The 14422-nt window shown below is 35.9% G+C and overlaps 1 long non-coding RNA gene across 1 annotated transcript; it reads left to right on the top strand.

The window, feature by feature from the left end:
* The first annotated feature begins 7380 nt into the window (after window positions 1-7380).
* On the top strand, window positions 7381-11192 carry LOC131235446 (uncharacterized). The gene is made up of 2 exons (XR_009166134.1): window positions 7381-7569; window positions 10816-11192. It is a non-coding gene; the product is annotated as an uncharacterized LOC131235446 (long non-coding RNA).
* The last annotated feature ends 3230 nt before the right edge of the window (window positions 11193-14422 follow it).

Here is a 14422-nt window from a genome sequence, read left to right as displayed (position 1 = left end):
CTGTTTCCCATTGTTTTTTGTGATTTTCACTTTGTACCTTCTTTGAATTCTTTTATAATAGTTAGCATGTTGGCAAATGGTTCTTTGTGGCATTGTCAATGGAATTCAGCTTAGTTCTAGATATAAGGCATTATATTGAATGGACAGTCAAATCTTGGTGTAAATATTTTTATAAGTTGATTTGTTCTTTCCTTTTTTTTTTTCTTAGTGGCATTGGCAATGGAATTCTGCAGCATGGGATTTTGAACAACAGAAGGCATAAGGCAGGTCTTCACTAAGGTGAGTACTGCGGTTTTATCCTTGACAAGTTTTTTCTCAACACCACTTGACAGTTTCGTCCTCTTGAGTACTTGTCATTGCCTCTAGTGACTATTGTAGAAGTAAAGAAAAGGTGTTCACCTAAAAAAAATGGTTCTTATTAACCAATTTTATAAGACAAATATTGACTTGGCTAAGTTTTCATGGCCCGGTGGATTGGCCAAGTCAATGCAAAACTTGGCCGATTTTTTGTATAGGACTGATGCATAGTATGAATCAGCGGAGTGGTTGCAGGTTTACATATTTGGGGCTAGTGCTTTTTCAGGATGAGGAGTGGCTCGAGCTGTTAGTGAGGTTGTAGTTGACAATCCGGTCAAGTGAGATCTTACACATTTCATTCCATGTTAGCATTATGTTGCTGGTTCTATTTTATATTTGAATGTTGTTTATTTATTTCTCTCTCTCTCTCTCTCATATATATATATATATATATATATATATATATATATATATATATATATATATATATATATATATATATATATATATATATATATATATATAAAAGCTGATAAAATAGACAAGACAGATTGTTATATGGGTGTCCCTTAACATATGGTGGAAGTGTCTTCTTACAGAGAAATTAGTGTTGAGGACCACCATCTATGTGATCTAAGATTCCCAACCAAAGGGAATTACATGAACATCTCTCTGATTGATTGTTGGGGTCACAACATGACAACCTCTCATGCATTTGGAGGCAAGATCATGTCCATAACATCTGGCTCTGATTTCAACTGTGGCCTATTTGCTGAGAACAGGAATGCTTTTTGTTGGGGGTGATGAAACTATGAGTGGGGTTTTGAGCTCGATTCCTAGACATGCAAGGTTTCAGATGATTTCAGCTAGTGAGTTTCTGTTCCTGCCCCTTTTTGTTTTTAATTTACAGGATGTTTCATCATTTCTTGAATTGCATTCTTTTCTTCTTCTTCTTTTTTTTCTTGGAATGTTTTGAATTTCTTGAAAGTTGAAAATATTTGTTTCATCATTTCTTGTTTTTATTGTCTAAAACTAGGAGTGTCTTCCATAACAGCATGTCTAAAAGTTCAATGATGTATGTTCCAGATGGAGATGCTGGACTTGCTTCATATTCGAATCAGCTAGTATCCAGTTTCAAATTTTCTCCTATTTACATAATCTCTCCTTTTTCAAATAATAAAATTTCAGAATAACACCCCAAGGTATTAGATAATGCCTCGTTGAATAGAGTGCCATGAGGTTTCAGTTTGTACAAGTGGGTCATAGGGTTCAGGAATGTAGACTTTTGATATGATTGGACAGCACTCTAGATGGCCTTGTGCCAAAATCTCATGTATCCAAAACTCTAAATAATTGTGTCTTCAGCCTTTTTTTTTTTTTAAAAAAAAAGATGTGGTTGTATATTCCTTAAAGTTGCTGCAATTTTCCAGTTGTATTGAAGCTATGATAGGTGGATCCTTGTAGAAACAGGAGTGCAAGATACTTGAACAAGGAAAATGATAAGGGATCCACCTTTCCTTTTCCCAACATTTGAAATCCATACTTGCTTGGGGTATTTTTGCACCTTTTAATACAAGTTGGTTTTACAAACTCACGCATCTGATGGACAGGTTGGATTTCCTGCATACATCATGTGGGCCTCATATCTCCCTGGTACTACCATAACTTTACCGTTGTACCAGTGTCACTGGAGCGCACTTCTGTTTTTAACTGTGCATCGTTCCGATCGTGTGGCTCACCATGCCGATCTAGCATGGTGGGGCCTATCTATAATGTGGAGCTGTTTGTGGGCTTAGTAGAAGTATGTGTCCAATCTAGCATGGTGGGTCTAAAATAGTAACCTGTTGATTTACAGGAATCGTCAGGATCCGTTGGAAACATGTTCTCCTATCTACAGCAAAAGTAATATTAATGATGGGAAGGCAGCCAATGCAAGGTTGTTGAGGAGGCAATCAATGACCGGTGGATTGGACAGCTCTCGAAGATCTTCCCTAGGTGGGAAGTCAACTGATTCCTGTGAGTTATATAAATTCCTATAACAAATTAAAACTGCTGATAGCCATGTTTTTCTTAGTTTCCAGTCATGCTTTCATCTTATTTTGCTAATTCCCACACGTACCAATGATTCCCACACATCAAGAACATCCAGGCTGCCATCAGATGGACAAATGAGCGGCTACAATCTTATCATCTGCTGCACATCCACATGTGCCTGCATTGGCCATGTATGGAATTAGCAAAACAAGTCTGTCATATACGACGATTGCTGTTATCCCAGGCTGGTAACTCAGCCCACAAACTCGACATAGGATGATTTTTGGGGCACCTCCTGTCCATTGTTGGATCCCCATTTGAACGAGTTGGATCCTCCTCCCAACCCATTTGAATGAGTTAGATCCTACACCCCTCCACAGGATAGGCATTGTGTGTGTGTGTGATGATCAATCACACTAACATTCTATGCATGCACAAGGAAAATGATAAGGGATCCACCTTTCCTTTTCCCAACATTTGAAATCCATGCTTGGGGTATTTTTGCACCTTTTAATACAAGTTGGTTTTACAAACTCAAGTACTTCCATTTACACTTGTCCTTTTGGTGATGCTGTTAATAAAGATAAACTATTGCCAATGGTGAGATTTGGTGCTGAGATGGTTTTCAGTTTAAGGATAGCACTATGAGAAAATACATGTTGATTTCCCTAATTTTGATATTTGAAGATGGGCACTATGAGTTGCTGCTAATGTATTTAATTCTTTCACAAGTTTTGTTTACTGTTTTGTGTGTCTATCATCTGTTTGCTTTATTTTCTTTTACAGGGTTTAGAAATCATATCATGACCTTATAATTGGTGGTAAAGAGTCTTCAATATATAAGGACTCTTCACGTGGTAAGATGGCCAAGATTCTTCAATTGATAATCTCTCCATCTCACGTAATCTAGCATAATTGTAATCTAAAATTTAAAATGGCAAAAGATATTGTATATAGTTGTAAGGATTGTAATCATTCTCTTTATATAGATTAAGAAAATCTCTCTAAAAAGTACCTCGTAGAGAGTTATGAAAGTTGTTTGGTTGGGTCCTATTTTCTCTATATATCCATGTTAGTATGACCTTATGAACAGATTATATGACAAATAAACATCATGTGGGCCTCAGAAAGGTTTTGGCTTTCAACTGTTGAAGTCTGTTAGAACCATTATTTCATTTGGTGTGATCCACTTGAGCTTTAGATCTCTCTCTCTCTCTCTCTCTCTCTCTCTATTTTCTTATGCACTGAAATGAGTTGGCGGTACAAAATGGATGGCATGGATATGACATATTCATCACTGTGGGCTCTACAATTTTTATCACTATAGAAATCCATGAATTCTCTATTTTAGAGGGAAGGATTCACATAGTTTTGGAGGCCAAAATTCTTACATCAAGCAAACAATGGTAAGAAACAAAGACGGTCCATTTATAAGTATATGCAGTGTAATTGAAAAAAATAAACAGCTCTTAAGTACCTTATTTCAAATTCATTCAAATATGTTACTAACAAAATTTGCCATTGAAAAAAAAAATAAAATAAAATCAGATATTCAAATGCATTCCAACACAAATTAGAGGTTCACTAGATTTCAAACTGATTTCCACTCGAATTAATTCAAACCTCTAAATGAATGATGAACATTTGCCTGTGTCCATTAAATTAGAGGTTTGAAGGTTCAATAGCATTGTAGTTTCTTATTTCCTTTTTCTTTTTCGGGGCAGTACTAAGATTTACAAAGCACATCAACCAAGGATTCAAAACCTATGTCATGTCTACATATTCAAATAGGTTTTTGTTTTTCTTCTTTTCCTTTTCCTTGCACATACCTCACATGTACCCATACACTCAAACCACAGTAGTGTGTACCCTGCACTCACACGAGTGTGAGATTTCACCACAATGGGTACTCGTGTTGAAACTCCGGTGAGTGAGTCTACCACTAAGGCATGAGTAAGAACATTATGTTAAAGAGGTTTAGAAATAAATTGATATTTTTGTTTTATTTCATCTAGGTCCACATGACCTTATAAGTTGGATGGCAAATAAATGTTACGATGGGCCTTACAAAAGTTTCAATGGTGATATTTTTGTTTTTCTTTCATTTACAAAAACCTTGTAAAGAGGTTGGATGGCAAATAAACATCGATGGGCCTTAGGAAAGTTTCAACAATGTACCTGCTTGGGCCTTGAACTTGCCCCTTTTGAGCTTATATCTTAACATGATATGGAAAAATGGATGGACGGTGTGGATAAGCCTATACACGATGATGGTCCCTTCAAAGCTCTGGCTTGTGCCGCGCTTAGGACAAGCAAGGGCAATACCCAAGCACCCAAATTCTAATATTTTGTTTTGTTAATTGGTTTCAGTTGATTAAACTATTCACTTTTCATGGATTTGAGCTGGTTATTTGTAGTACATGAAGGGTTGACTAAACTAAGCTTTTCTTGGATTGAATCTGGTTGTTTGTAATATATGCAGGAAGGGCTCAAAAGAAAGTTGAACAAGAGAAGTTAAGTAGCCAATTCAAGGTAAGGCATAGCCATCAGTTGAAGTTCCGGGTAATTTCTTTTGTATGGGTCCTAGTTTAGGGGGAAAAGTGTTTAGTTAGGAAGGAAAGTCAATTTTTGGAGTGGGCCACTTGGGTCGTTTCCTCTTTTATTGAATTGAGTTATTACCAATTTTGTGAATAGGATTCTTATCAAACAATAGTGTGAATTATTTTTTCAATGACTATCAGGTGCAAGATTAAAACAATAAAAATAATAATTTATTGATAATTTTTTTTATTTACAGATATTTTAGCGACGGACCAAATCCGTCGCTAATTTCTGAACATTTAAAATCAACGACAGATTCGAGGTCCGTCGCTTACTCATATTAGCGACGGATATTATCCGTCGCTAATTTCCGACCGTTGACAATCGACGGATTTAAGGTCCGTCGCTTACTGATATTAGCGACGGACCTTATCCGTCGCTAATGCTTTTAGTGACGACTACTTTTTTGAATATTATCGACGGATTTTTTTATTTTTTACGACGGATTTTATCCATCGCTATGGTACGACGGACCTTGTCCGTTGCAGATTAGACGACGGATTTTATCCGTCGAGGGAAAAAAACGACCCAGTAAACAGCGACGGACCACGCGACGGACGAAGTCCGTCGTTTATTTGGTTTTACGACGGATTTGGTCCATCGCAAAACAGCGATTTTGGCGTAGTGGTCAGCATATCAAGCTCATGGACTTGACATGGATATGTTTGATGTCACCTAGGTGCGGAACCAGTTGTCCATTCCAATGTTACCAAGATCACCAACCCACCTCATTCTTTTGACAAAAAAGAAAATAAAAAAGAAAAAAAAGGTGGCACTTCTAGCAGTCATAGATATCATTGTCCTCAGCCCCTAGAGTCTGCATTTGGATGTTCTGATTTCTTTGTGCATGCAGTTGTTTTCCATTGAATTCAATATTAGTGAGTTTCTCAAATGTAGGATGTTTTGCTAGCAGTGATCTCTTTGTTCTGATTCCTTTTACTTTATACCAATGTTTTTATTCTCAAAGTTTAATTTATCTATTTCATTATGGCGTTTTCTCATAGGATGCAAGCTCTGGTTGAGGAATACATTTTCAGTGGAGGCATTTTCTCTATGTTGGTATTTCAGTATACTTGAGGAAAAAAGCTCTCAAGGTTAGTTCATTTCCACTTAAAACATCGAATAACTAGATAAATCAGCTGGTATGAACATTGATCAGTTGGTAGGTTTTTGGCTTTATCTCATTTTTCTACAGTGGAGCCTGAATTCATAGATAAATCAGTTGGTATGTACATTGCTCACTTATGCGATACAACCTAAACTGCACTTCTGTTTTGCTGTTGATTTATAGGTTTGATCTGGAACTGCAGATATTTTCATGGAATGTGTCTCACATTTGAGCATCAACGTAGGCAAAAGAAATCCCAACAAAAACAAGACTGATTCAATTCAATCTTCAATAGACAACAAGGTGCATTCTTGCACACACTTCTTATTGTAATTGGTGCATTGTTGCACATGTTTATTTTTAAATTTCGATGCATATAATTGTGAAAGGATTTATGACTTTGAAAATGAAAGAGAGAGGCTCATTATGGAGAAGGACGTAGTCATTCAAGAGCATGCATCCCTGGAAAATCAATTGGTTTCTTTACAGACACAGATAAACTGTCTCACTGCAGAAGTAGATAACCTTACAAGAAAGGTGCTTAAAATTACAATCTAACCCTTTTTGCTATACATAAAATACACGCGTCTTTATTGCCTTTCCTATTGCAGGTTAGTTCGATAAAGAAGGAATATGATCAAGCCCAATCTGAGCTCAATTTGAGTCGTTCAAAGATGAAAGAATGTGATGTTGAGATCAGTGCCATTGTCAAGGAGCAACAAAAGCTTCAACATAAAATTAGTAATGCAAATGTTGAGAGGAAAAAATTGGAAAATGAGGTACTTGCAGTGGTTATTCTGTTCCTATTTTATTTAACTTGCTTGATCTATGAAATTGTGTATGTGTTCTTGATAGAAACCCACTCTTTCCAATTCACACAGATTAAGCAAATGGAGATGGAACAGAAAGATTGCTCCTTGAAGGTAGATAAACTACTAGAAAGGCATAGTTGGATTGCAGTTGAGAAACAATTATTTGGAAAAAGTGGGAAAGATTATGACTTCTCATCTCGTGATCCTTGTGAATCAAGGGAGGAGCTTGAGAAACTTCAAGCTGAACAATCTGGGTGTGTGATTAGATTGCTTGTTGTGTTGTTTCCTGTGCTTCTTTGTTTTTTTTTCCATGATAATGAAATAATATGATTTAACACCTAATTGATGTTTGGTTTTGCATTTTTTTTTGAAAGAAGAAGGTTAATGGACATGCATCTCAGTTAATCTGATTGATTGCTTTCAGCCTTGAGAAGAGGGTCAACAAAAAAGTTAGGCAATGTTTGAGAAAGCTGAAGATGAATACAATGACTTATTATCCAACAAAAACATCATTGAGCTATGTTGCTGTATTTCTCAGCCTATAAAGGATCTCATCTTTTTTTTTAAAAAAAAATTGAATTTGTTTATGTTTGAAGTTATTTGTTTACTGTATTCTTCTCTTGCTTAGAATGATAAGTCAAAACTCAAGAAGGTGATTGAAGAGCTTGATGAAAAGAAGAAGGAAACACTAAAAGTTACTTGGGTTAAAGTGAACAAGTGATTCAACACTTCTCTGCTCTCATGTTCTAGTTCATATTTTGTGCTTTCTAGTTGAAAATCAAGAATGCCATTTACTTTTGTTGGTATATTTCAGTGAAAGAAATTTCCTTTCTGGATTATCTTAGTATGCATGATTTCAGCGTTTCAGATGGCTAAAACTATGGCCCAAATTATAGTATCTGCCTTCCTTGGATCCCTGGATTAGATGAATTCGGTGGATCTCAGGGACAGGCCGTGTTTATGTATTTGCTTATAATTAATGGAGCAGATCGAGATGTGCGTCGGATCTATTTGGATGAGTGGGGGTCCCTGGAAGGTGGGAACCGCTGTTATGACCATGATGAAGCTGTCCATTTACTATGGATAGCATTGGAGGGGCTTGGCCATTTGGACAGGCTGTGTTTATATATTTGCTCAAAATTAATGGAGCAGACCCGGATGTGTGTCAGAGCTATTCGAATGAGCGGGGGTCCCTGGAAGGTGGGAACTGCTATTATGACCATGATGAAGCTGTCCAATTCTTATGGACAACATTGGAAGGGCCTGGCTATTTGGACAGGCCGTGTTTATATCTGTGTTTGCAAGGACCACACCCTTAACTTAAAACCCAAACGTAAACCCGATCTCGAACCCGAATCCGATTTCCTAAACCTAAACCTTAATGTATTTTCAAATCCCTAAACCTAAACCTACACCTAATCCTAATCTTAACTCCCTAACCTAAACCTAAACCTAAAAACCCAAACCTATACCCGAACCCGAACCTGATTTCCTAAACCTAAACTTATAACCTTAACCTAAACCTATTCTCAAATCCCAAAACCTATAACCTAAACCTAAACCTTAACCTAAATCTAAACCTTAACTTATAACCTAAACCTTAACTTATAACCTTAACCTATAACCTAAACCTATAACCTACACTTATAACCTAAACCTAAACCTATAACCTAAAACCTAAACCTAAAACCTAAATGTATTCTCAAATCCTTAAACCTAAACCTACACCTAATCTTAATCTCAACTCCTTAACCTAAACCTAAACTTGAAAACCCAAACCTAAACCCGATCCCGATTTCCTAAACCTAAACCTTAACCTATTCTCAATTCCCTAAAGCTATAACCTATAACCTAAACCTAAACCTATAACCTAAACATAAACCTAAAACCTAAATATTTTCTCAAATCCCTAAACCTAAACCTACACCTAATCCTAATCTTAACTCCTTAACCTAAACCTAAACTTGAAAACCCAAACCTAAACCCGAATCCGAACCCGAACCCGAACCCGAACCTAAACCCGATTTCCTAAACCTAAACCTTAACCTATTCTCAATTCCCTAAACCGTAACCTATAACCTAACCTAAACCTAAACCTATAACCTTAACCTAAATGTAAAACCTAAACCCGATCCCGAACCTGAATCTGAATCCCTAAATCCTTAGCCTAAACCTATAACCCAAATGTACCCGATCTCGAACCCGAACTTGATTTCCTATACCTAAACCTTAACGTATTCTCAAATCCCTAAACTTAAACTTATACCTAATCCTAATCTCAACTCCCTAACCTAAACCTAAACCTAAACCTAACTTGAAAACCCAAACCTAAACCCGATCCCAAACCCGAACACGATTTCCTAAACCTAAACTTATAACCTTAACCTAAACCTATTCTCAAATCCAAAACCTATAACCTAAACCTAAACCTTAACCTTAACCTAAACCTAAACCTTAACCTATAACCTAACCTTAACCTATAACCTAAACCTATAAACTAAAACCTAAACCTAAACCTAAAACCTAAATGTATTCTCAAATCCCTAAACCTAAACCTAAACCTAATCTTAATCTCAACTCCTTAACCTAAACCTAAACCTAAACCTAAACTTGAAAACCCAAACCTAAACCCGACCCCGAACCCGATTTCCTAAACCTAAACCTTAACCTATTCTTAATTCCTTAAAGCTATAACCTATAACCTATAACATATAACCTAAACCTAAACCTTAACCTAAACCTATAACCTAAACCTAAACCTATAACCTTAACCTAAACCAAAACCTATAAACTAAACCTTAACCCATAACCTATAACCTATAACCTAAACTTAGAACCGATAACCTAACCTTAACCTAAACTTAAAACCTAAAGCTAAACCTATAACCTAAAACCTAAACCTAAACCTAAAACCTAAATGTATTCTCAAATCCCTAAACCTAAACCTACACCTAATCCTAATCTCAACTCCCTAACCTAAACTTGAAAACCCAAACCTAAACCTGATCCCGAACCCGAACCTAATTTCCTAAACCTAAACCTTAACCTATTCTCAATTCCCTAAAGCTATAACCTATAACCTTAATCTAAACCTAAAACCTAAACCGAAACCTAAAACGTTAATGTATTCTCAAATCCTTAAACCTAAACCTACACCTAATCTTAATCTCAACTCCTTAACCTAAACCTAAACTTGAAAACCCAAACTAAACCTGATGTCAAACCCGAACCCAATTTCCTAAACCTAAACCTTAACCTATTCTCAATTCCCTAATGCTTTAACCTATAACCTATAACCTAAACCTAAACCTTAACCTAAACCTAAACCTATAACCTTAACCAAAACCTTAGCCTATAACCTATAACCTATAACCTAAACTTATAACCTATAACCTAACCTTAGCCTAAACCTAAAACCTAAACCTAAACCTATAACCTAAAACCTAAACCTAAACCTAAAACCTAAATGTATTCTCAAATCCCTAAACCTAAACCTACATCTAATCCTAATCTCAACCCTCTAACCTAAACCTAAACCTACACCTAATCCTAATCTCAACTCCCCTACCTAAACCTAAACCTAAACTTGAAAACCCAAACCTAAACCCGATCCCGAACTCGAACCCGATTTCCTAAACTTAAACCTTAACCTATTCTCAATTCCCTAAAGCTATAACCTATAACCTATGACCTAAACCTAACATAAACTTATAACCTTAACCTAAACTTAAAACCTAAACCTAAACCCAAACCTATAACCTTAACCTAAACGTAGGTTTTGAGTTTAAAAGTCCATCCTAGGTTTGAACACATTACTCATGTTGGATTTTGCCATAGTTTAGAAGATTTGTAGGTACATTTTTGATTTCTTCATATATAAGTGTTTTTTTAATCTTTCTTCCTTTTGAGATGTGTATAAAGGCATGCTTGTTTGATTGTGTCTACAAATGCTGTTTTATACAGGCTGACAAGCTAAAGAAGTTAGTAGAGGATGAAATTCAATTTCTCAAGGGAAGGGTTTCAAAACTTGAAAGTGATCTTGTGTCGAAGTCCACAGAAGTTACATCTGCAGTTTCGAGGAAAGAAGAAGCTCTATCTTCTGCATTTGCTGAAATTGACTGTCTGATGAAAGAAAATTCTGTAAAAATGTGAGCATTATTGAATGCATATGGAGGGTGTTTACTGTGTTGGAGTGTATTTGTTTCTTGCACATGAGGTCATGCCTTAGTTGTAATTCTTATGATAGGTTGAGCAAAGTGAAGTATTGTTTATTTAGAAATGTAAATGTAGGATGCATTGTATGATTTGATTGCTATTTGTAATAAATGCATCATTTTTTTCTGATTGCATTTTATGTACTATTTCTATCAACATTAAGCTTAGATGAGTTATCAATCACAGCAGGTTCTTACAATGAAAACAGGTCGCATTAATTCAATTTTAAAAAATAGCTACAAATATAATCCGTAGCTATAGCTACATCTTTCATCCGTAGCTATTGGTATCTATTGCTACGGATATTATTGGTGTTATTGGTATCTATTGCTACGGATAAAATCCCTTTTGCTACGGATATGATCCATAGCACGTCTGTCGCTATTGCTGGGGTAGCTAAAGGTATTGCTACGGATATAATCTGTAGCTATTGTATCTATTGCTACGGATATAATTCGTAGTTATTGGTATCTATCGCTACGGATTATATCCGTAGCTATTGGTATGTATTGCTACGGATATAATATGTAGCTATACCTTTAACTACCCCACCAATAGCGACGGACGTGCTACAGATCATATCCATAGTAAAAGGGCTTTTGCTATGGTTTTTGGTCGCAGCCTTTACCCATTTTTCTTGTAGTGAACAAACTTAGGACTGGTCCTGGATTTTCTAGGATTGGTAGAACCAGTGCTAGGACTAGTCGAACAAGGTCCAGGACTAGTCTTAGAATAGACCAAATACTTATAAAGTGATTCAATATGAATTATGTATTCAAAATGACCTACCCTAAGGTCAATCTAAGGTCTATCATACCTAAGACATGAAGTATGAACATTGAAACTTCATTCAATGAAGGTTGACCTTTGAACCTTATGAAGCTTAAGATCTCTACTTGATGTAGCTTGATCTTGAGATCTTCTATAGCCTGGATTTGTCTTCTTAGAATGTACTTCATTTTTGAACATCATCTTTAGACTTGAACAAGCACTCTTCTGATTGACGTAGTTTTGAACATTGAAGCTTACAGAAGAGGATCAAGTACATGACCTTACATTTCTTGAAGTAGATCACCGTACTTGACTTGAAGTATTGATGCAGTGTCTTGAACATCCATATAACAACAAACTAAACAACACACATATAGAGGTTTTGACACCACAAAATTTGATAACCAAAGGAGTATGAGACCATAACACTTACAATCTCCCCCTTTGTCAAATTTATGATAAAACACACTCCAAAGAAGAAAAGCACAACTCATATATACAAGAACCAGTTACAGCCTGATTAAAGAATCATGCACTAGTTATTAACTTAACGAATCATGCACCAGTTGTTAATAAGTACAAATATTATAGCCTGGTTAATGAATCATGCACCAGTTGTTAACAAGCACAAATATTACTCCCCCTGAGTAGCACATATAAACCCAAAAGAAATGTTTATGCTACTACTTCCACAAATATCAATCTATATACCTAATAAATTCTACCCTTTTTTTATCATAAAGGAACAAATAAAAGGATAATTAGCAGGAGAGTAAATAATGGATGAACTAGTCAAGATATAAGCAAGTTAAAAAGTCCACACACCATAAGCTAGTTCAAATAAAAAACCAGTTACTTAAGGTTCATACACAACCAAAAGTAAAAAGTAATAAAGATAATACAGACTAATATAATCACTTAATCAGATCCTGAAGAAGGAGCAGGAATAGAAGGATCAAGTTGATGAAAGCCCTTGTTTATACGCCTAAGATACTTGCGCATATATTTAAACCTTAAATCATGGGCAACATTCATATTTTCTACCTTCTCTTCCAAAGCACGTAAACGCGCATCAAACTCGGATGGCTCATAATCAGGATAATTTCCAGAGTCAGATTTTATCTCATCAAAAATGTCATACATGTTAATATCATCAGGAGAAAGATCACTAGCATCTTCTTCATTCCCAGCTTTAGCTCCACTTCCACCAACATCAACTTGGCCAGGAGCCAATCCCAATTTCATCTTGTTTATATTAGAATTGTTGAAAATGAGATGATGGATAGGAGCTTCTCCAACAGGCATAGCCACTAGTATATGATTAGCTAAAACAATCATAAGATATGCAAACGGAATATCACTATGACCTGCATGGAGACGAAACTGAATAATTGAATGACATATCAAGGAAGGCAGACAAACTTTAGTACCAGAAATGACAGAATGCAAGACCCGAACCATAAAAGAAGTTAGTTCAGTTTTGTTACCTGAACAAGGATACAAATTTGAAATAAAAATTCTATGGAGTACCCTTTATCTAGGTAACAAATACTTTGCAGGGAGCACATTCCCTTTATGTGTCCATTGCACATTCATATTGCATAGATCTCTAGTTAGCATACGTTTCTCTGATTCAAAGAATTTTTTTTAGTTAAAGTATGAATAGGAATACCCTCATCATTAACAGGAATATCCATAAGGCCAGATATCAAATGACGATCTACATCAAATGGCCCTTCTCTAGCGTTAATATTAAATGATAAATTTTCAGTAGAAAAGTCAGAAAGATATGTAAACATGGCCTGTGCAAAAGATTGGAATGCTGACCCACCCCAATGTAAGATGTTATCTCATCCTATAGCTTGGAGTAGAGTAGGATACCAAACTGAGCAATATGATTAAGATCAACCGGACGTTCGACAATGACATTGCGCATACGCAAATCCTGCACATATAAGGGATCATCTTTGAGAGACCGAAGATGTCACCGAGTTAAATTCAACCTAGAAGAGGAAGCACCATGTGTTATTTTGTTTTTCCCTCTAGAGTCCATTTGCAACAAGAAACTCAAGGAAACAAGAAGATACAAAGGATGTGTAGTGGGGTTTTGCTAGATCAGATTTTTCAAAATAAAACCCTAAAATTGCAATGAAAGATCAAATAGATTACTCTAAGAGTGAAAATGAAGTAATATAGACTAGAATTTACAAGAAAAATGTAAATAACACACTAACCTTGAAGATCTAGGTCTGTGGCTTCGACTGGTGGGGCGTCGGCTCGTTAGAGAGGGAATAGGAAATGAGGAAGATGAGATTTTTTTTCCCAAATTATAAAAGACCCAAAGTGCTCCACGATCGGTCTTGAGCTGTCTTGATCGGTTAAGTACAACCACGACTGGTCGTGTACAGGAAAAAATATGTATTTTTTCATAAAAATTTGTAATTTAACCACATAAAGTATCAAATATATATACATTATGATACATACATGCATGAATAATCAATTTTGAATGCACATTCTAAGATCAAATTTTAATTTATTAAACCTCCTTTTGTTGAGCGGTTTAGTGAAAATGTCAGCAAGT

This window comes from Magnolia sinica, chromosome 19, assembly GCF_029962835.1.
Source record: "Magnolia sinica isolate HGM2019 chromosome 19, MsV1, whole genome shotgun sequence".
Taxonomy (NCBI): domain Eukaryota; kingdom Viridiplantae; phylum Streptophyta; class Magnoliopsida; order Magnoliales; family Magnoliaceae; genus Magnolia; species Magnolia sinica.
This window is presented reverse-complemented; position numbering and strand designations above follow the sequence as displayed.